Below are 21,327 nucleotides of genomic sequence, written 5' to 3'. Positions count from 1 at the left end.
TCGTTCCTCATCTGTAAATACCCTTTTCATTGTATGTCGTTTGTCAATTTTTGGTTTAAATCTTATTTCTGTGTCCCTCAACTTCTTTAAATTTGGCGTTTTGTTCTGCAAATCATCCAGAGTTATTTCCAGTTCTTCCATATCCTCTCTTATTTCCTTAAGCCATCCTCCTTGTTGTTTCAAATTCCAGAGTTTCTCAATAATTTTCCTTGATAATCTGGTTTCTGGTGTCCTCAGAATGTGACCACAAAAAGAGATCCTTTTCTTTCGTATAGTATCAGTGATGGGCTCCAGTTCTCTGTATACCACTTCATTTGGAACTATCCGCCATTGCCCAGCTTTTTGATATTTCTTATTTATGCATGTTCTAGCAATTCTTCTCTCTACTTTTAAAATTTTGTCAATTCTGTTTTTCTGGGTGACTTTAAAAAGAGTTTCACTTCCGTATGTAACCTCTGGTTGAACCACCGTCTTGTAATGTTTTAATTTTGTTTTAATTGATAGACATTTTTTATTGTACGTAGACCATGTTAGTTTTTGAGCTTTTATCATTTTATTAGTTCTTGCTCGCCATGCAGGTTTCTCGTCCAATTTATGTGTTATAATTTCACCCAGGTATTTAAATTGTTTCACTATTTTAATTTCCCTATTGTTCACTGTGATGTGATCTACTACAAGTGGATCCGTTACCATTATTTCAGTCTTTTCAAATGATATCTGGAGTCCCAATTTTTGTGCTATATTTTGTAAGCTTGTTATTTGTTTCGTGGCTTCCTGAATATTATTAGCTAGTAATGCTAGGTCATCAGCAAATCCCAAGCAATTTAGATTTATTTTATCTTTCTTAGTTCCAATTTTAATATTCATAGGATTTTCCTTGTACCATTCTCTCATTACATATTCAAGAGCACCATTGAATAGCAATGGTGATAAACAATCTCCCTGTCTCAACCCTGTTTTAATCGTAAATGGTTCAGATATTTCTCCTCTAAATTTTACTTTGGATTTGGTGTTTGTTAAGGTTAACTGTATCATTTTTATTAATTTAGGATGAAGTCCAAAATTCCTTAATATTTTCATCATTGAAGATCTATGGATGCAATCATACGCCTTTTTGAAATCTACAAAGGTTATGACTAGTTGTTTTTGCCTTCTTTTGTAGACATCCATAACTAACTTCAAGGTGATTATCTGTTCTGGGCAGCTTCTCCAGGATCTAAATCCTCCTTGATATTCTCCCAGTTCCAGTTCTAATTGATCTTTACAGCGGTTGTATAGTATTCTTGACATGATCTTATATGTGCAGTCCAAAAGGGAAATTCCTCTATAGTTGTCTGGATTTGATTTTTCTCCTTTCTTATGTAATGGATGTATTATAGCAGTAGTCCAATTTTCTGGTAATTTCTCTTCATTCCAGATTTTTATTATGCATTGGTGTAATGCTATCTTTACTGGTTCTGCTGCATATTTCCAAAGTTCAGCAAACGTTTGATCTTCGCCACTTGCTTTGTAGTTTTTGAGTTCTTTCAAAGCTCTGTAGACCTCATTTATTGTAGGTGGGTTTATATTTTCTCCTGGTGTTTTAATTGGGGTTTCTGTGTTTATCTGAAGAAGTTCTGGGGGATCTTCACAATTTAGTAACTTGTTAAATGTTTCTGCTAGAATTTCTGTGTTTTTACTATTGCTATGGGCTAGGTTATTATCTTTATCTTTTAACATTAATGTTGGAGGATCATATCTTTGTAATTGTCTGCCAAATATTTTGTAATAGTCTCTTGAGTTTGTTTTTTCACTATTTGTTTCTATCATTAGAAGTATATCTTTTTGGTACTGACGTTTAACTCTCCTTATTATTTTTTGTGTTGTCTTCCTTTGTTTTGTGAGTTCCAAATATGATTTTTCTGTTTTTTCATTTTGATGCCTTAACCAGGCTTGGTGTCGATCCAACACTGCTTCATCACATTCATCGTTCCACCACTGGTGTTTTTTCCTTGGATTTATAGGGGCAACTTGTTCAGCTATTTGTTTCAATTTGGGAATTATTTCTTCCAGATCATCTGTTATTTTTATATCCCTGGTTTGTGCTTCATAATCCTCATTTTGTATCAGTTTATGAGGGTCATAGGTTCTCTTCTTCTTCTGGTGGGATTTTTTCTTTGCTAATGGGGTTAATTTAATTTTAATTTTTATCATGTAATGATCTGATCCGGTATCTGTCCCTCTCAGTACTTTCACATTGTAAATTTCCTTGTGGTAATTCTTATCCATGCAGACATGGTCCAGTTGCCATTCTCCTTTTTTCCAGTCTGGATGTTTCCAAGTTTTTAGTTTACTTGGTCTTCTCTTAAAATACGTCGACTTTGAGATCATGTCATGGTTTCTGCAAAATTCCACTAGTCTTATGCCATTTTTGTTTGTTCTTCTTTGTGCTGTCCATTTCCCTATTATGTCTCTATATCTCTTTTCCCTTCCTAACTGGGCATTGAAGTCTCCAATTAAAATTTTGATGTGATTTTTATTAATGTTATTCGTCGTTTGATCTAAGAGCTCCCAAAATTTTTCTACCTCTTCTCTGTGTTCTTTTTTATTATTTTTATCATTTGTCGGGGCATGGGCATTTATTATTGTGTACATTTTATTTGCAGCTTTTAGAGTTAATGTTGAGAGCCTGGGAGATTGTGCTTTAAATTCTATTATGGACTCTATTATTTTCAGACTCACCACGAATCCTGTTCCAAATTGTGGACACTGTTTCATGACTCTTTTCCCTGGTATTCCCTTATAAATCCTATATCCTTGTGATTCTATCGGCTCCTGATCAGTATTTCTCATTTCTTGAAGTCTGGTTATGAGAATCCCCTTGCGATCCATTTCATCCGTCAGAATTTTGAGTTTGCCTGCTTGTATGAAGGAATTTATATTGTGTGTCGCAATGTAGTTTATTTGTCCTGTCTTGAGTTTTGGTCGTCTGTCCGTTTTGGGTATTTTCAGATGCTCCGACTCATCCAAGTTATCTTTCAGGTGACTGCCCACCGTATCCGAGTGCAGTCTTCCTTGGTTATTGTCAAGCGGTGGATTATTCCTTGAAAGATTTCCTTCCATGTTTGACTTTCAAAGGTAGTCAACCTTGTATGGAGCAAGCTCCGAGTTACAACTACGGTTGTTAGCCGTAGAGGTTGTTTAGTGTTTGGTCCGTGAGAGCTATTTTATTTCGCTCAAGTCCGCCGGTAACCCGGTGAGGACCCCCCTATCCGCCACCTGGGACGCGCCACGTCGGAGTATCACCTCTCCGCCTGCTACTACTAATACAAAAAAGTGTAAAAATGTTTACAATCTACTTGTTCATCTACATCTGTATCCATACTCTGCAAACCACCATGAAATACATTACAGTTAACCTATTATACAACAATATCCCCATTTTTCTGATTCATTTTGCCTGTTTCTAATTTTACTATACATTGGAAATAGCTCTTATCTGATCTGTCTTCGAAAATAAAATACAGTGACATTTAATATCGCAAATTCCTGCATTCAGTTTATTTAGCTAATTAGTAGATTTGTTACAGCTCTTCATAACATGTCCTCTTATTTCTGTTAACCAACAGCCACTAAGAAAATATTTGTGAGCCTTCGTGACATTCACATTTTGAGAAGTTCAGTAACAGTGCTAACTACAGGCAGTGGCTTAAAGGGTTTCACAAGTCCCATTACTTTTATAATGAAAATGACATTTGAAGACAGCTGTAGGTTAACTACAAAAATTTTAAAATACCTATGTCATAAAAGATGATGATATTGAACACATTTAAACATTTAAATGTTCTGTTTACACTGAGGTGACAAAAGTCATGGGACAGTAGTATGCATGTATACAGATGGTGGTAGCATTGTGTACACAAGGCATAGAAGGGCAGTGCATTGATGGAGATGACATTTGTACAGATGATTCATGTGAAAAGGATTCGGATGTGATTATGGCTGCATGATGGGAATTAACATACTCTGGATGCTGAATGGCAGTTGGAGCTAGACGCATGGGATATTCCATTTCAAAAGTCATTATGGACTTCAATAACCCAAGATTCACAGTATCAAACCTGTCTTGAGAATATCAAATTTCAGTCATTACCCCTCACTGTGGACAACACAGTGGCCTACGGTCTTCACAGAGAACAGTGGTGTTTGTTTAGAGTTGTCAGTACTAATAGACAAGCAACACCACATGAAATAAGTGCAGAAATCAATGGGGGATATACAAGAAACATATCTACTAGAGCAGTGCAGCGAAGTTTGGCATTAATTAGGTATGGTAGCAGACAAGCGATGCAAGTGCCTTTGCTAACAGCATGACATCACCTGCAGTGCCTCTCCTGGGCTTGTGACCATACCAGTTGGACCTCAGAGGACTGGAAAACTGTGGCCTGGTGAGACAAGTCCCAATTTCAGTTGGTAAGGGCTTATGAACACATAAAAATAAGTATTACTACAAATGCAAAAGTCTTATCTAAAATATATAATGCACCACTAACTAAAGGCATTTTTTCAGAGAGGCTGAAACATGCCATGGTTTAACCCCTCATCAGGAAAGGTGATAAGAGAGATATCAATAACTAATGAGTTGTTTCACTGCTGACATCATTTTCCAAAATTTCTGAGAAGCTGTTGTATTCTAGAATAGTTTTTCACCTTAGCAAGAATAATATCCTCAGCAAATTGCAGTTTGAGTTTCAGAAGGGTTGCTCTACTGAGAATGCCATTTACATGTTCACTCGCCAGATTTTACAAGCATTCAATAATAAAATAGTGCTGGTTGGTATTTTCCGTGACTCATCTAAGGCATTTGACTATGTAAATCACAGTATTCTCCTAGATAAATTGAAGTTTTATGAGACTGATAGTACAGCCAAACAGTGGATAGTGTCATATCTAAAAAAAGAGAATGCAGAAAGTTGTACTTAGTAATTCAACCAGTAGAGTCCATGCAGATTGTTACGAATGAAGATGAATCACATGTGGGGTTCCACAAGGCTCAATATTAGTTCCACTATAGTGCCTCATAGATGTAAACGATCTTCCAACTAATATGTATCTAGCAAAATTAGTTCTTTTTGCAGATGACATTGGTATTGTGATCAATCCAAGCATACATACAGAAACAGAAAAAAATGGCAAACAAAGTTCTTAAGGATACAGGGTACTTTTCCAACTCAATATTATATAAAAATCAACACCTATTTCCTTCAGGCACTGTTTATAATGTATATGTTTTACAGATTTTTTATTGATATCAGGTAATGCAGCACACTTTCTACACAAATTAGAAGTATTTTGAATATTTTTGAACCTGCTTAGGGTTGTTAAAAAATTACAAAGAAATTGAAGCAATTTTTTTGCAGAATGCTTCCTCAAATTGAGGTACCATTTAATCCAATGTTATACATTTGAAGGAGGCCAAATTTTTACCAGATATGCATGACAAGATGGCTGAGGTACTAGACCTATTTAATTCCATCTATTATGTATATTGCAAGTATAAAAAAATATCACATCTTACATTTTAATTTTTATAATTTTTTTCCCAACAATTTTTTTTTAAATTTAGTTGATTCTGTAATAAAGCTTATGTGTACTACATAAGTATGGACTATTGCAAGTTACAGAAAAAATTAGAGCAATGCTTTATAAACTTTAGAAAATTTTTGTACCTGAATTCTGAAAAATACAACTTGTGGGAAATTGCGAATGAAGATGAGTCCAATTAAATTGTACCCCAGAACATTCCTGAAGCACAGCCTTCATCCTGCAGCATTTCTTCATCTTCAAACTTCCTCTTGGCATCCTTTCAGCACTTCTTCCTTCTTTGGCAATTGAAGAGCGAATCTTTCAGCTTTATGCACCAGTTGTCTGTCACATGCAAGCTATTGATCTTCCATATTAGAGCCACATTTTATGTCTAAATTTCTCAGGACTTCTTACATTCCTATCACTCCATCATCAAAACATATCACTGCATCTAGTATACCAACTTTTAATGTATTTAGTCCTACAGAAACATTCTTGGGTAATCTTTCCCATATGCAATGGTTGAAACTTTCATTTGTATTCGGAGTGCCCCCATGAAGACATTTATAACCAAAACAAGGTCACTCAGGTCTCTAAAAATTGAATTTCAATCATAACAGGCTCAGGAAGAGAATGCTTATTATGGTATATTTGTCCATTTTCTTTTGCTTTTTGGTAACCACACCAAGAATCTGCTCCTTTAGCGCAACGTCTGTGAACAGGGTGCTCATCTGTAGACAACTTATGAAAGTCGGTGGCCCATACAGCATTTCTAATTGCTGTAACATCATTCAGAGATGCAGTTCATCTAATGGCCAGTCCATAATAATTCTGAAGAAGGTCTGTTTCAGTTTCTGTCAATCTGCCTTGGCCAGACAGAGATTTTCCACCAGATAGCAACTTTCCTTTCATTTCTCTTTGTAGCTTCCTCAGTCTAGCACCCATGCTCTTTTGCACATGTCCACAACACTCCAGTTTTGTTACCAAAGTATCACCATAAACATTGAACTCATTAATTTTATTGAAAGCTTTAGAGTTCTGTTCACCTAGGTACTTTGTATATCTGACGTTATAAATGGGCACTGACCTCTGAAATATTTTTAGAGCTCCATCACACTCCATACCTCCACTGTAGCCATCATAATTCTTATAACACTGATGTTCAGTATATTCTTCAGTGCTTCCATGGCAGGTGTGGTTGTACTTAGATAAGCACTCAACATCAACAACTTTTCCATTCTCCAGGGAAGTAGCACTTACAACACCATTCAAGGAATGGTGTCCTCGACGTTGCCATGTCCCATCAAGTGCAACAGCGTTGTCCCTGGTTCCACTAATAGTTACAGTTTCTTCTACTGCACGTTTCATAGATGCTTTAGACACAACTGTCAAGGTACCTAAAAGTATTTTTATGTACTTGGTGAACCTACTGGGAGGAGGAGGAAGGCCCATCAAACCACAAAACATTTGAGCAGCCTTTTTTCCTTTACCCGTTGCATGCATTTCATGCACTAACTTCAAATTCTCATCATATGAATTATGTACAGTGTTTGAAGTCATTTTCCAAGTAGATTTATTGTAGGATCTACACAGAACAACTAATTTTGACGCTAAACCCTTCCTGCTACTTTCTTGTTCAGTTATTTCCAGACAGCCTACACCGTCACATTGTTTACATTTTGCCACTTCCTTCATCAAAGAAGATGCTCACATCATCAACAACAAATTCACTAGAAACAGCGTCATTGTTAACTCAAAAATTTGAATCATCAAGAGGCATGCCATGTGGGAGTTTCTTCCCTGAAGAACTGATACATAGGCTACTTTCGACAGTGTGGCTTGCTTTGTTTGTAAACTGGTAACCACAGAATTTCCTTTTATTGAATAGTTTGTATTTATTGCACACTAAAGGATATGTACTTCTGCAAATATGTGTAGTGCTTGGGCAACAAACATTCAGTAACACATGAACAAACTGCTTCAGTGAAACGAAAGGAAATGCTACCGAAGATAATCATTTACAGTCACTAGAAACCTACACTGTCACCAACATATACAATGTATCATAATTATAATCACTGGAAACAGAAAGTTCACAGTTCTTTTCGAAATAATACTGGTTTCTGTAACAGAAATAAAGGGGGCTTAAATTTTGTATATATAGGTCATTTTTCATTTGAAACCCAATAATGTATTTATCAATGTAATCAGGAATGACTATAGAATTTAATAAAGCCATACAAAATATCCCTTGTTTTTACCATTTATAAGTACCCTGTATCCTTAAAAGCATTATTGAATGGTTTTTGCAAATGGTCTCAACTTTAAAAAGATAAAATATATTCAGTTCTGTGCATGTATGAGTACTACACAACTAATAAGCGTAACATATGGTGAGGAAATAATAAACAGGGTGGAAACTTCAAAATTCTTAGATACCCATATTGATGAGAATTTAAATTGGAAAAAAGCACATTTTGGATCTCCTATAACAACTAAATGAAGCCACATTTGCACTTAGAATAGTTGCAAATCTTGAAGAGAGACAAATCAGGAAGTTGAAGTTGACATATTTTGCATAAGGTCATTAAATAATATCATGTGGAATATGTTCTGGAGTAAATCATCTTTAAAAAATAAAGTCTTCATTGATCAAAAATGTGCTATAAGAATAAAATGTGGAGCTCACCCATGATCATCTAGTAGAGATCTGCTTAAAGAGATGGGCGTTCTGACTACTGCTTCACAGTATATTTATTCCCTCATGAATTTTGTTATAAATAATCCACCACCATTCAAAAGGAAGAATGATGTACATAATTACACTACCGCAAGGAAAAATGACATTCATTACTCTGCATTAAGGTTGTCTTTAGCACAAAAAGAGATGCACAATGCTGCATCAAAATTTTTTGGTCACTTGACCAGTGATATAAAATGTCTGACAGATACTGAGTAAAATTTAAAAACAAACTGAGAATGTTTCTCCCTGCCAACTCCTTCTGTTATTGTGATGTATAAAGGATGATGGGTAGAAATTACTAACTCACATCTTTATATCTTTTTTTGTAATATATGTATTAAAAAGAAGAAAAAGGAACTTAGAAATGTTCAGAATTAACCACATGTACAAATTAATTTGTTGAGGGAATGTAAAATGAGTCATCCCACGTCATTACAATCTAGTGTGCAAAGTGATCCATGGAACATATAACTAGCTATCTAACTTGCAATATGTAGACCTCTTTAACTTTTATTTCATATTTAAGTATAATAATGAAATGACAGGTAATTATGAAATATTAATTCTAACTTTAGTGAAACATATAAAATGACATAAAATTGTTTCAATTTCAGCCAGGTAGTGTATCTGATGCGTTAGTGTCTTCACTTGACATTATGCCAAATATTGCTGCAATACTCAATATATCTCTGCCATCAGATTGATTATATGATGGTATGAATATTCAAGACATTCTGACAGGACAGTCCAGTGTGGGGCATGAGGTAAACTTCATTTTCTGTTTTCGCTACTATAATATGGTACATTTAAAAGTGTATGAAGTGCAGGTACTGTAATTTACTTTTCAAATGATGGAAAATCCAGTGAGTTGCATTTGTCTGAATGCTTACTCATTAACAGTATTTTTGTTGTACCTATTTGTGCCTCAATATTTCTGATATTTGATGAGTAGCATTTTATTCTTTTCATAATATACTTTTCCATTTTCAGATGTACAATATTGTTAATTTTTTCCCTCATCTGAAAAGTATATATAGTTATCAATTTAGTCTATTGGAAGTTGTAGAACGAAAATAACATTTGTACTTAACTTTCATGTCAAAATAACAGGACTAGGGTTCTTCAATATTGAGTGATGGTGTGACAATATTTAAATGTATCTTCCAATTTATTTCATCTGAATGCCACAGATAAATTACACATTTGTAGAATCATTGGTTCCATTTTTCTGGTACTTTCAAATCTAAATTTCTAAACCAAAACATGTGAACCCACTGTGGTTTGCCAAGTACACATAACAGCAAAACTCGCAGCACCTGAAGAGGATGGCTAGGCCGGTCATTGAAATATTGTTCATCATGTGGAAATAACTCAGGAGAACACCTGGAAGCACACCATTAAAGTTTCAGCAAGTCACTAGTCAATTATAGTTCTTTCTTAAATGCCACGTGCTTGTTATGTTATCTGTTGTGTAGATACATGCAGAGCTTTGACTGGCTGCATACTGGTAACACTATGCTCTACCACTGCAATCTGCCAATCACAAAGTTATTTTATTCAGGTTATAGTACTACTAAAACATATTTCAGAAATATGAAAATAGCATTGCTTTAGTCAGACATGGGTATATTAATGCCTGCACATGAGTCATTGTACTGAATGCCCATACATTACTAGACTAATAATTTTTCAGTTTTCTTGTATCTTGAAAGAAGACACACATAACGATATGAAGACCTTTTTTGTAATAAAGTGACTGTCCTGTCATTTATGATTATTGACAGATACCCTTTGATTTAATTACTAATATGAAATATAAATATTTATTCTAAGCATGCATAATTCCTTAAAAAATGGTAAAGTAAAACTGTAATGTTTTGTATGATATAAAAGGGAAAAAAAATCTTTGTTAAGTCATATTTGACATCTGCTAATACTGCTCCACAAAAAAAACAAGTTTTGTGAAAGCGAACTTGGTGGAGATGATATGTATCTGTAAATGTGAGTCAGAACTTATTATGATATGGTTCATCAGCTTTACAGGCTATTGACCTAATTTTCTGCAAATACACTTCATTTATAACTGAAAAAATCTTAAATATGGATAAGAGTCGTCGTACCTGTCACAGATAGATACTTGAACAGAGCCCCAGCTTTCATGATTTCTCTGCGTATTTGATAACTGTACCAAAGCAAAAGATAGAAATTAATTGATTACAGTTAAGTGCCCATGAATCTCATTACCCACTCCACTGATTTATCAGCTTGAAGGCATTCTGACAATCATAAAAGATGAGCAAATGCTGCTACACTATCATAACAGTAGTCATTTTGAAAAAATTGAGAACTGTAGGTTTATTTTGTGAGCAGATATTTAGAGGTACTGCAGCACTCTGTTTCCAAACAGCTTCATTAGTTAGATATGACATACATTTCATTAGACAGTCAGTAGTATTGTGATATACTGGAACAGTGAAGTAGGTAGCTCATCATTCTCTATAAGGAGGCTGCATACAGAATTCTTTCTAAAACTATCTGCAATCTGCTTAATCCAGACATGCTGAGTAAGATTGATAATTGTTAGATATGGCTTAATATTGGTTTTAATCTCTGATTGACAACAGTTATTATTGTCTTTCAAAAATGTGGGCCCTTCTGAAGTGTGTCCTGTAAGGGAATAATAGTATCTGTATTCATTGCATTGATTAAGCTGTAAGCATTCCCACAAATGTAGCTAAAAGCAGATTTTATCATAGGTGTACTGTAAATAGTACTGTGTTCCATCATATTACCATTAAGTGGCCTAATCACAAACATTGAATACTGTTTTTAAAACTCCAAATTAACATATGATTTTCAATTACAAGTGTTCAATACACAGTGTCCTGATATAAATAGGGCCTATGGAGTGTCCTCAGTATTTAGGGGTAGATCTATGGGAACAATATTCTCTTGCTGATTACAAAAGTCACCCCTAGCCAGATACCTAAAGCTCATCGAACCCACATGGATATAAGATTATTTGGAAGTTCACCACTCCCACTGTGCCACACCACCAATGTACTGCCTCCACAATTAGGAAACACCCAGTCCTTAAATAGACAAAGACAAGAAACAAATAACATTAATTAATTTCTGATTTCTAACATCTTAAGCATAGTAGTAGAAGATAAAGATAATCACATTTTGGGTTCCATGCCGCAGTCATTAAAATCGAAACCCTTATAGCATTGCTGAGTTGTCTGTCTGCCTCTCTGTCTATCTGTCCAACTGTTAAGAAATCTTTTTGCTCGGGAATAGGTAGATGTATCAAGTTGAAATTTATGTCACATACTAAGGTCTATGGTCCTATGGCCAGTTATGCCTCATATTTTGATACTCGCTTATCAAAACCTGTAAAGTACTCCCCATGATGCAGAATCATGAAATTTTGCAAGAAGCAACATTTACCAGTACAAGTAAAGAAAAAAATTGAAACTTTTTAATTTGTTGTTATACCACACAGAGAAAATATATCATTTTTTGTCATTTTTTATCCGACTGTCTGTCTGTTCATCTGTTAAGACCACTTTTTCTTAGGAATTACTGTATCAAATGCAAAATTATACAAAAAATTAAAATATTCTCTAAAGGTTTGGAATTTCTGGGGCCGATTTTCAGCAATATCGATATTGATAATAGGCAAAAGCTGTCAAGATTCTCGATTCCCAGGATGGGTGAACTATCTATATACATAATTAAGTTTCTACACATACATATACACACATGGTCTGCAAGCCACTGTACAGTGCATGGCGGAGGATACCACATACCACTACCAACTATTTTGTTTCCTGTTCCACTCACAAGTAAAGTGAGGGAAAAAATATTGTCTAAAAGCTGTCACAGAATCCCTAATTCCTTGCATCTTATCTTCATGGTCCTGATGCAAAATATATGTTGGTGGCAGTGGCATCATTGTGCAGTCGGCCTCAAATACTGGTTCTTTGAATTTCCACAACAGTTCCTTATGAAAAGAGTATTGTCTTCCCTCAAAGAATTTCCATTTGAGTTCACAAAGCACCTTTGTAATATTCGCATTGTGCTCAAACATATCAGTAACAAATCTAGCAGCATGTCTCTGAATTGCTTAGATGTCTTCCTTTAATCCAACCTGGTGGGGATTCCAAATCTTCAAACAGTACTCAAGAATGGGTCACACAAGCATTCTATTTGCTGTCTCCATTATGGATCACCTAACTTTCACAAAATTCTCCCACTAAAACCAAGTAGAACATTCATCCTCCATACCATAAAACTGATGTACTCATTCCATTTCATGTCACTTTACAGCATTATCCCTATGTATTCAATTGATTTGATTATGTCAAGCAGCACCCTACTAATTTGGCATTTGGACATTACAGGACTTTTTTTCATACTCATCCACATCCATTCATCACACTGTCTAGAAATTTTGTCTAAGTCATATTGTATACTCCTACAGTCACCCAATGATAACACATTTCTGTACAACACCATCAGCAAACAGCTGTAAATTGCTGCTCATCCTGTCCATCAGACCATTTGTGTACACAGAAAATAAGAGTGCTCCTACCACATTTCCTGGGGCACTCCTAATGATACTCTTGTCTATTTATTATATATTATGGAATGTGTTCAAGAATTCTATAGCAAACTGATGTTAAGGATATCAGTCTATAATTATATGGGTCCATTCTTTTATCTGGTTTGTATTGTACTCTTACACTTTTTTACTCAAAACTTATCAGCTATTATCCTTCCAGGTGTTATTTCATCCCAACAGTGGTTTAGCAGGACCAGACAGTTAAATTGGAGCAGTACGAATTGGTGATTATCAGGTAGTCTACTATACTGGTAAGTTGTGCATTACCACCAAAGGGAATGCTTTAGAGTCAATCATTTTTTTAATTGTTTGAAGTTTCCAGTCAGTAACTTATTGTCTCTTATTGGAAAAAATTGAAATAATACTACTTTACTTTCCATAAAATTCTTATGAGTTGTATATTGTGTTGTGTAAAATGATGTATGAATATTTCAGCTGCTGTTGGACATAGCATTCATTGAGGTGGGTAATACTGTTGGTAATGTAACTTTACCTATAATGTATTGTCTTCAGTCCCCCACATATAATTCCTTAAAAGTAGAGCAATTAAAATTCATCATAAGATTAAATCTTAGGAGGGGAGATGGTTGAAGCTGATGTTCTTTACGGATTGCAATTTGCAATGGAATGTTATTTACCCATATTGGAAAATCAGGAGGGAAATGCATTGGTGATATGGTGCTGTACCCACAGTAGTGAGTGTCCATCAGAACAGGTGAGTAAATTGTGCTTGCAGCCTTGCATAATAGCATGGACTTAGCAGTGCAGTCTGTCTACAGACAATGAACACAATGGAAACCTGTGAACATCTTCAGACTTCATGTTGGTGGGCTACATGTCTGTCTCAGCCGTCTCTCATAAAATCCTTTTGAAGTTAAGATGAGGCAACACAGATAAGAGAGTGTGTGCATCAGATGTGAATTGGATAACATAACAAATCTGTGGTTGCAGAATACCAAAATGGATGTGGAAAAATGTATACAGTTTGAGGAGGCAGATATAAGAGGTGATTGAGACAGTCAAACAGCCCACCATCCATGAACTGCAATTATGGTTGCAGACCTCCATTGTCGTGGCTGTCATCAGCAAACAGTGTACAGACAGACTGCATGCATGGGTCTGACCTCTCACACACAGCTGCAAACACTCTCCCAAAAGATATACAATGTACTAATCTGTTCAAATCGCCATTGGACAATGTGGATACAGCACCACATCACAAAAGCAGCACCCTCCAGACTTACCAATGGTAAATGAACAACATCTTTAAATACAATCAATAAAGAACATCAGCTCCCCTCATCTACACTCCCACAATCCTTTCATATGACAAATTTTACTCACACTCCTTTCAAGGAACTGAACAGGATTGATCAAGACTGGTGTGCTGGGTGTGAACATCGATAAAACTGATGCTGCTGGGGGACACTTGTCCAGCAACAAGAAGTTGAGCAACATCTACAGCTGGTGGCTGTACAGGAGCTCGGCAGGACTCTGGGTCCCAGTTCCCTTCATACAGTAAGAGTCTAAAAAATGTGAGAGCCTCCTTAGTCAGGAAATCTTGTGCATCTGTGTCTTATACCTTTGGACAAAGTGTTCTGCCTTGCCATTCAACTGCAAAAGCGAGGGCAGCACCATGACATGGGCATGCCATTGCATGTCTGAAAGTGCTTGGAATATTGTGACATGAACTGAGGACCATTGTCCAAAACCAGGATGGAAGCCAACCATTCTATGGAGAATATCTTTGACAGGATTTGACAGTTACATCTACTGTTGCAGATGGACAGTGAATGACATAAGGAAAATGAGAAAAAGCATCAGTTGCCAATAACCAGAAAGTCTCTAAAAAGGACCAGTGAAATCAATGCAGATTCTTTCCCAATGCTTAACATCTGCAGGCTGTGACAAGGTGTCCCAGCTCCCAGTGGGTGCCCGTGCAAAACATAAGGTGGCACACAAACAGTTTTGTGCAAAAGATCACCTAGTGACCCTAACGTAACAACTGGAGGTCCTCCAGCTGCAGAGCCACTTGAACCACAATACAGGAGTAAACCCTTCCAGTGACAGGAAAATAATGCCATCCAAGAGGGAGAGGCAGTGTCACAATGCATAAAAATTCTGAAGTGGAGTCAATGCCAGGTCCAGCAGACGGTTAGGCCACCCATTTTTTACCATGTGTATGACCTGCTGGAACACCAGATTGGCCACTACAGCAGATGCACTATGGGATCTGGTGATGGGTAAGCTTCTACAATATGCCTCACCTCCATATCCAGTTGCAAACAAAGGAGTACCTCCTGGTCGAACAAGGGGTCAGGGCCCACAGGGAGTTGGGATAAAGCAACCGCGTTTGCATGTTGCAACAAGGGACAAAAATGGATGTCATAATTGTACCAGGACAAGAATATAGCCCAAAGCTGAAGAAAATCAGTGGTTTTGTCCAATAAGGATGCCAATGGGCTGAACAGTGAAACCAAGGGCTTACAGGCGGTAATTAAGTGAAATATAGCGCTATAAAAGCACACGTGAAATTCTTTTAAGGCATAGACAATCTACATCTACATACATACTCCACAATTCACCATACGGTGCATGGCGGATGGTACCTCATACCACTCCCAAACAGAATGAGGGAAAAATGACTGCCTATATGCCTCTCTACAAGCCCTAATCTCTCTTATCTATGTGGTCTTTCCGCGAAATGTAAGTTGGCGGCAGTAAAATTGTACTGCAGTCAGCCTCAGATGCTGGTTCTCTAAATTTCCTCAGTAGTGATTTACGAAAAGAACGCCTCCTTTCCTCTAGAGACTCCCACCCAAGTTCCTGAAGCATTTCCGTAACACTCGCATGATGATCAAACCTACCAGTAACAAATCTAACAGCTCGCCTCTGAATTGCTTCTATGTCCTCCCTCAATCCGACCTGATAGGGATCCCAAATGCTCAAGCAGTACTCAAGAATAGGTCGTATTAGTGTTTTATAAGCGGTCTCCTTTACAGATGAACCACATCTTCCCAAAATTCTACCAATGAACCGAAGAGACTATCCACCTTCCCCACAACTGCCATTACATGCTTGTCCCATTTCATATTGCTCTGCAATGTTACGCTCAAATATTTAATCAACGTGACTGTGTCAAGCACTGCACTACTAATGGAGTATTCAAACATTACAGGATTCTTTTTCTTATTCATCTGCATTAAGTTACATTTATCTATATTTAGAGTTAGCTGCCATTCTTTACACCAATCACAATTCCTGTCCAAGTCATCTTGTATCCTCCTACAGTCACTCAACGATGACACCTTCCCGTATACCACAGCATCATCAGCAAACAGCCGCACATTGCTATCCACCATGTCCAAAAGATCATATATGTAGATAGAAAACAACAGTGGACCTACCACACTTCCCTGGGGCACTCCAGATGATACCCTCACCTCCGATGAACTCTCACCATTGAGGACAACGTACTGGGTTCTATTACTTAAGAAGTCTTTGAGCCACTCACGTACTTGGGAACGAATCCCATATGCTCGTACCTTAGGAGTCTGCAGTGGGGCACCGATTTAAACACTTTCTGGAAGTCAAGGAATATGGCATCCGTCTGATACCCTTCATCCATGGTTCGCAAGATATCATGTGAAAAAAGGGCGAGTTGCGTTTCGCAGGAACGATGCTTTCTAAAGCCGTGCTGATGCATGGACAGTAACTTCTCTGTCTCAATGAAATTCATTATATTCGAACTGAGAATATGTTCGAGAATCCTGCAAGAAACCAATGTTAAGGATATTGGTCTGTAATTTTATGGATGCGCCCTTCTACCCTTCTTATATACAGGTGTTACCTGCGATTTTTTCCAGTCGCTCGGGACCTTACATTGGCAAGAGATTCATGATAAATGCAAGCTAAGTAAGGAGGCAATCCAGTAGAGTACTCTCTGTAAAACCGAATTGGAATCCCATCAGGACCTGGCGATTTATTTATTTTCAACTCATTTAGCTGCTTCACAACCCAAGGGATGTCTATCACTATGTACTCTATATGGGAATCTGTACGAGACTCAAATGGTGGTATGTTTGTATGATCCTCCTGCGTGAAAGATTTCTCAAATGCTAAATTTAAAATTTCAGCTTTCGTTTTGCTGTCTTCCATTGCCAGGCCATACTGATCAGTGACTGACTGGTGGAAGCCTCTGACCCGCTTACCGATTTTACGTAAGACCAGAATTTCCTTGGGTTTTCAGCAAGATCTTTTGCTAAAGTATGATGGTGGTAGTGATTGAATGCTTTGCACATTGCTCTTTTTACAGCAGCACGAATCTCTACTAACTTTTGCCTGTCCTCATTCTCCCGATCTTTCTTGTACCACGAGTGCAAGTGCCTTCGCTTCCTGAGCATTCTTCGAATTGCGCTGTTAAACCACAATAGCAACAGCCTCTTTTTCCACCAGAGAATAATGTTTCTGAGCTGAGTTGAGTGTTTTTGATGCAAAGGCAGAAGGCTGTTCAGGGCCATCTAAATGGCGATGAGCCAGAACTGCTCCCACCTATACTGGGAAATGTCCATGTCCAGGACCAGATGCTTACCGGGCTGAAATGTTGCAAAACATGGCATGGCTGTCCTTAAGCTGCACAAAAGCACGCTCACAGCTGGAGGACAAATGAAAGGAGCACTTCCTGAGATAACAGAGGCAGGGGGTGAGTGATAGTAGCTGCTTTGGGAATAAAATTGTGATAGTACTGCTTTGGGAATAAAGTTGTGACAGTACGCCACTTTGCTGAGGAATACCTAAAGCTCTCGTAGATTAGTCAGATGGGACAGAGCTGTAATGAGGCAACACATTGCTCCATGGGACGCAAATCCTGCTGGGAAATTTCATGACCCAAATAAACTATGGAAGGCTGGAAAAAGTGAGACTTAGTAAGATTATATCTGAGATCCACAACCTGTAGAACAGAATAAAAAGAACAGAGGTTATGTAGGTGATCCTGTATGGTATTATCTTCGCAATAATATCATCAAGACAATTAATGAAATGAGGGACAACTTCTGTAACCTTTTCTAAAAAATGTTGAAAGATGTGTGGCACACCAGCGACCCCAAGCATTAACTGTTGATACTTATGGAGACTGAAAGGTGTGTTAACCACAAGCAGTGATGCTTCATCCAATCAAATGTGAAGACAGGGTTTGGCCAAGTAGATTTTTGAGAAGAATTGACCCCCACACAACTTTGTGAGCAACTCCTCTGGGCATGGGAGGGGTAAGGGTCTATGACTGACTGTGCATTAATAGTTATATTGAAGTTACCACAGAGAGGAAATTGACTAGATGGCTTCTTTATGATCATTAAGGGTGTAGCCCATTCACAATGAGGAAATCGATCTAATCATTTCCAATGGTGTTACGCAATCCAGCTCTGCCTTAACCTGGTCACGTAAAGCTAGTTTGTCCAGTTGCACCTGAAAAAAGGAACAGCAGGCAGACAGTTTGAGGGTGATGTGTGCTATGAAACTGTTTGCACAACCTAACCCTGGGGCAAACAGATCCAAAAACCAAGAACACAAGGAATCCAATTCATGACAAGGCATTTGGTCTAAAACAAATATGCACTGCATCCACATCCACGAGAGGCAAAGGCACCTAACCAAACAGATTTTCGTTACTTGCATCATTAACCTCCAAGTACATAATGGAATGGACAAGTGATTTATAAACTGTGTCAGCTGTGAATTGCCTGCGAATAGTGATCTGCTGTTTGTTATAGCTTACCAGTCAATGCTGCCGGCCGGAGTGGCCGTGCGGTTCTAGGCTCTACAGTCTGGAACCGAGCGACCGCTACGGTCGCAGGTTCGAATCCTGCCTCGGGCATGGAAGTGTGATGTCCTTAGGTTAGTTAGGTTTAATTAGTTCTAAGTTCTAGGCGACTGATGACCTCAGAAGTTAAGTCACATAGTGCTCAGAGCCAACCAATGCTTGACGTATGCCAACAGTGGGGGTCCTAGCATAGCACATGTCCGTGAGTTGAGTAGGAACAGTGGCACCCACTCCCCTCCCTCCCCCCCTCCCCCTCCACCTCCCCAAGTTGATTTGCAGGATCAATGGATTTATTCATCACCCAAATTCAATAAAAAGTTGATTCTTGTCTGCAGACAATAGCAAATGCAATTGTGAAACAGTTTTAATATTGATGTCCATTGATTCCTGCAGTGACTCCTTGGGAGGGTGGCAGCGATTGACATACTACTGCTATGTGACCTTTCCTCTTACATTTATGGCAACAGGACCATTGCTTGTGGCAGGTCACCAGCTCATGCTGTACAAGGCAAGAGCAGCACAAAGGAAGTGACTTTCACTGCTCTTGCGCTGACGTTTTGTCCGCATCGGCCTGGTTGCCTTGTTTGTACTGTGGCTGCCACCTCATCCCCCAGTGAGCCAGGCTCCATGAACTGTGCCTACATTATAACAACAGTGGGGACATCACTCCAAGCCTCTAACTGGCAACCTATGGAGTGGGAGACATCGAATGACTGTGCAATATTCGAAACCTTTTGTAATATAGGATCTCAAACTGAAAGACACTTTGACACTCCTCTTTACCTGGGATCAAATGAATGGTATCTGCATAAGACCCTGAGACTTAACCATGATACGCAGACATTTACGACTGGGGCCATGAAGCTCAGCCACCCAAGTTCAGTATGATTGTTGTGGCTGTTTGTGAGATTGATAAAATTCAACATATGCAGTGACCTCATTTGTGTGATGCATCTGTTGTTGCAGAAATGATCAGACTAAAGACTCCATGAAGAACTGTATGACTGAAAAACCATGCAATCTGAAAGACATGAAAATTCGAGCCTCATCATCACCACTTTGGTCTAACTAGGAACACAAGGAAACACAGCTGTAAAAGAGATACAATTTATTGGGTCATGGAACGACAGCATTAAGAGTACAATGAAAGTAATTTATACATCTTGAACACATTCAGCAACTGAGGGCCCTGAGGCCTGTGCATGCCCTTGTAAAGACTCTATACATATCAGGTATGTCTGGTGTAGTGCTGTGCATGTATAGTGGGCCTAGTGACAATGATTGGTGACTGGCCTGGCCCTGGTGGCAGCCTTGGATAATTCTGCGCACACCGTTTGAATGTCAGTGCACAGTATGCTTGCTGTAGTGGCCCGTTTTACATCCGCGGTGGGTGGTGGGTGTAGTAACTAACAGGTTACTACACGAAGATCTGCTGTTAGCCAACAAATATCATATGCCTATTGTCTGTATGCAGGGTGAATGTGCAACATATCCACGATTAAGTTTTGCATAGAAATGTAACTGAAATAAATTTGATTCAAAGAGATTACAGTTGTAGGGACTCTTTATGAGTGCACATTCTCATAGATAGTCTTGATGTAGTACCATAGATCTTGGACAGTGTATTAAGCAAAACATACAGGACAGAATAAAGACAAATGAAAACCAAACCAGATCCAGTTAACAACAAAAGCACAATTCCTGCCATGGAATGCTTGACAAGCTTTGCAGGAACAGTCTCTATTGCAGACTGATGATGCCCTTGTAGACTGCAGTACATACATAACCATTTATTCTCAGGGGTTTGCCGATTCTTGCAAATCAGTCCTGATTTGGCATTCCTAAAAATAGTCCAGCTGGATTGAAAGCCGCAAATAAGTCCCAGGAACATGCACAGTCATCATCAGACAGAGCCACTAGATGGAGAAGAGGCAGCATCAGTGAATAAACAACAACTGCTTGTGTTCATTGGATCACACCACATGAAGTTCTCTCAGTTATCAGTGCTGACACAGGTGAAACCTTTCAAATCAGATCAATGTCTTCATCTGACACCATGTCAGATACAGCACCCATAACAGCCGGCCAGTGTGACTGTGCGGTTCTAGGCACTTCAGTATGGAACAGCGTGACCGCTACAGTCGCAGGTTCAAATCCTGCCTCGGGCATGGATGTGTGTGATGTCCTTAGGTTAGTTAGGTTTACGTAGTTCTAAGTTCTAGGGGACTGATGACCTCAGATGTTAAGTCCCATAGTGCTCAGAGCCATTTAGCACCCATAACATAAATTGATCCCCCACCAGGATTCAAACCAAAAGTGGTATATGGAAAAATGCAATAATATCTCTTGGGTATGGAGTGGCAAGTGAATTAATTATTACCTAAACAGACTACCAAGTAATTTCAGAAAATAGTTAGTTGCTATTTAGGAAATTTGGAAAAGAGAAACTTTAATCCAGATATTATGCATTAAAGAGCACCGGCAGTTCATGGGCTCTCACCCTTCCGGTCACTGGAAGATGGACCATGAAGGTGCAATAGAATGACTAAAAATGAGAAACATAGTAAATGT

Source organism: Schistocerca serialis, chromosome 2, assembly GCF_023864345.2.
Source record: "Schistocerca serialis cubense isolate TAMUIC-IGC-003099 chromosome 2, iqSchSeri2.2, whole genome shotgun sequence".
Classification (NCBI taxonomy): Eukaryota; Metazoa; Arthropoda; class Insecta; order Orthoptera; family Acrididae; genus Schistocerca; species Schistocerca serialis.
Note: the sequence above shows the minus strand (reverse complement) of the source record.